The 3,799-nt window shown below is 34.2% G+C and overlaps 1 pseudogene; it reads left to right on the forward strand.

The window, feature by feature from the left end:
* The first annotated feature begins 3,341 nt into the window (after positions 1–3,341).
* Positions 3,342–3,460, forward strand: LOC128250169 (5S ribosomal RNA; annotated as a pseudogene).
* Positions 3,461–3,799: the final 339 nt, after the last annotated feature.

Below are 3,799 nucleotides of genomic sequence, written 5' to 3' on the forward strand. Positions count from 1 at the left end.
CACATGCTCAAACACACACATACGCATACACACAAACACACACATATATATTTGTGTATGAATGTAAGCATCTTTCACAGATATATATCAGCAAAGGATGTACGCTACTCCGAAAAACTAGTTAAAATCGGTGGCTGCCAAAATGACTTAAGTTGTTTACTGTCTATTCAGTTAGATATTCCTTTGACATCCTCGCTTCCAGAAATCCTGTGTACCGGTGACGTTTCCGTTTCGAATCTCTTCACACTCATTGTTTACACATTGCAGTATAAGATAAATAAACTATGATATTGAGTAAATCTACTTTAATATGTAACTTTTGTCCTTTATACTGGCAACGGATACAAACCATTACAAACAGCTGAATTCGAACTCCGGATATAAAGAATCATACCTAAAAGCTATATGACATTTAATCGAAAATTCTAATGTTTCTTTTATATTCGCTATATTTTGTAGGTCAAACTTATCATTATGAAGACATTCAACAAAATAATAAAAGAGAAATATTACAATACTTTTTATAGAAATTTTTCATTTCGTAGCATATTGATATATGAAGACACTTTGATAATAAATTTGTAATTTTTCATCAGTTATAATGTTAGGACTGATAATTTTATAGCAATGTAGAGTGACCCTATTATTAATATTCTTCAAAACAACGAACATCTAACGACATAAAATCAAATGTGTTACTCTAATATCTGAAAATATTGGAGCATTTTCTTTTATTATTTTTTTGTGATTCGGCAAATTATCATTAATTAAATAATAGAAAACGGATTACTGAATTTCTTTAAGGAACAATAAAGGGAATTATTTTTTCAATAAACGCTAATGAAATTGCTGAAAATGCGACACATATCTGAATTTAAATTGTTAGTTCTAATTATGCTAAAACTTTAATTATTGAATTATTTTTTCTTTTATAATTACGCATTAGGCCAATTGTCTGTAAAGAATAATGAACTACATATTTCTGTAATATTTGTGTCTTTCGTTAAATGTTATACGATCTTCTTTAAATGTGTTAATTTAGTACGGCAGACTGCTTCTTTTATGTTAATTTGTTGTCTCTAAAATTTGCATATACTATGCATTAGTTTGCTGATACAGTGAAGTGAAGTTTAAAGAAAAGTGTACTTCTGATTAAACCTGAATATACTTTATCATTTACGATTTACATACATACATACATACATATAGACACACACACACAAACACACACACACACATATATAAATACTCTAATGCAGCTTTTCACGGTATTAATAACACTGCAAAATATTTCATTGAGGTATATTTAAAACGTGTAATTGTTTTTAACTGAATGAGTGCATTAATGATAGAGAAGAATAAAATCACATAGTAGTAATTGTTAATCGGGTGCCCTAATTCACCTGAAAGTTCTTTCTCTTTAGCTATATAATCATACAATAGGCTCTGACACATTCTACCTTTGTAGTAACCATTGATTTATTCAATTTAGATTTCCTTCATATAATCTATATAATATTTGCATGATAAAGCTACTGTTAATTTATGAGACTCATAACATTCCATTTCCACAACAAGAATCGTTCGGTTTTAATATTTGCTTAATTACAAGTCGGCGAGCTGGCAGAATCGTTAGCACGCAGGGCGAAATACTTAGCGGTATTTCGTCTGCTTCTACGTTCTGAGTTCAAATTCCGCCGAGGTCGACTTTGCCTTTCATCCTCTCGGGGGCGATAAATTAAGTACCAGTTACGTACTGGGTCGATGTAATCGACTTAACCCCTTTTTCTGTCCTTGTTTGTCCCCTCTATGTTTAGCCCCTTGTGGGCAATAAAGAAATAAGAATCGTTAGCAATGTTTAGCGGCATTTCGTCTGTCTTTACGTTCTGAGTTCAAATTCTGCCGAGGTCGACTTTGCCTTTCATCCTTTCAAGGTCGATAAATTAAGTATCAGTTGCATACTGAGGTCGATCTAATCGACTGGCCCCCCCCCTCCCCCAAAATTTTGGGCCTTGTGCCTAGAATAGAAAGGAATATTTACTTACTTATAATTCCCGAAAATATCTAATATTACTCAGGAGGGTTAGGCAGCGAGGTGGCAGAAAAGTTAGCACGCCGGGTAAATGCTTAGTGGCATTTTGTCCGTCTACACGTTCTGAGTTCAAATGCTGCCGGAGTCAACTTTATATTTCATCGTTTTGTGGTCGGTGTAATCAACTTACACCATCTTCCGAACTTGTTGGCTGTGTCAAAATTTGAGACCAGTATTATTCAGGAAGGTAGTGGAGGCGCATGGTTTTGAGGTTAGGAGTGTTGGGCACATGATCATAAGATTGTGGTTTCAATTCTTGAACCGGGCGATGCGTTGTGTTCTTGAGGAAAACATTTAATTTCACGTTGCTCCCGTCCATTGGGCTGGTAAAAATGAGTAATCCTGCGACAAATCCGCGTCCCATCCAATGAGGAATAATTAAGTCACAGAAATTAGAAAACCAGCTCTATACTCCTTACGGACTCATGTGGACTAACCACATTCAGAAAAGTATGAACACCGACATTACGCATTTTCATTTATTACATCGCAGTGATATGAAATATTGAAATTGTAAGAAGAATATTAATAGATTTTGATTTATAATTCATTATGATCATTGTTGAAAGATGTAGTTTCGAATTAGAAGCTTCCTAAAAAATGAGAACTGCCATTCAAAATTGTAAACGACTAATTAAATGTAGTTCTGATATTGTAGCATTATCTTTTATATTGTACAATGGCATGATTTTGTGTAGTCTATACTAGTATTAGTTTTTCTTCACTATTCTGAAGCAATGCATTCTGTATTATATTGTCACGTTGATTTACCTTTGTCACATTAATTGTGGTTATTGAGTTGTGTTGCAATGTTCGTTTCTTTATTAATATCTATGATATACTGTTCTGTAGTGTTGATGTCTGTCGTGTAATGGAATATTTAATTCTGTAAGTACTGTAATGTTATTCTATATAATGTCCCACATTATTGCAGTCTCCTCTTGACTCTAAGTTGTTGTGATGGTTCTGTCATATTTTATTGGCTCTGACCGAGAAAACCTATGCCCTGTCGCACTCCATAGTGATTATGGCTCCTTTTTTTATTATGTATAAACGGCATTTAGTACAGCAGGCTTTGATATAAGGGAGATTTGGTTGCTCGAGAGATCATATATGAGATTCGTCATTGGCTCGTTTACTGTAAGACTGGATCCTGGGCTGTGTTATGTCGAAAGTAAAGTTAACAGATATGTATTATTTTAGTTCTATAGAGAAAGCAGAGGTAGTGTGCAATTTTCTTTTAAACAGTGCTTACGGCCATATCATGTCGAATGCATCGATTCTCGTCCGATCAACGTAGTTAAGCAATGTAGAGCCTAGTTAGGACTTAGATGGGTGGCTGCTTAGGAAACGTAGGTGCTGTAAGCATTCCACGTTTAAGAACGGTGCTTCTGTATAGACACAGCTCTCGAGCTGAAAGTAGTAAAGAAAACATTTCTGTTTCCATAGATCTTCACCTGTCTCTTCTCAGAGATACATAATAATGCAGTAAACTTTGAGTTGAGATTAAATGGCTATGGATGAGAACGCATTATCCTTTGTAAGAACGTCTAAAACTTTGAAGATTAATGATCAGAAACTTTTTCAGTGGTTCTGGTTTTCATAACACCAGACAAAAATGTATAGGTAGATGTAGCGTTTGGTGTACATGTTGAAAAATTTCGCTTCAGTGATATGAAAACCAAGCATGTGTTTAAGGTGTAAATT

Source organism: Octopus bimaculoides, chromosome 1, assembly GCF_001194135.2.
Source record: "Octopus bimaculoides isolate UCB-OBI-ISO-001 chromosome 1, ASM119413v2, whole genome shotgun sequence".
In the NCBI taxonomy this organism is placed as follows: Eukaryota; Metazoa; Mollusca; class Cephalopoda; order Octopoda; family Octopodidae; genus Octopus; species Octopus bimaculoides.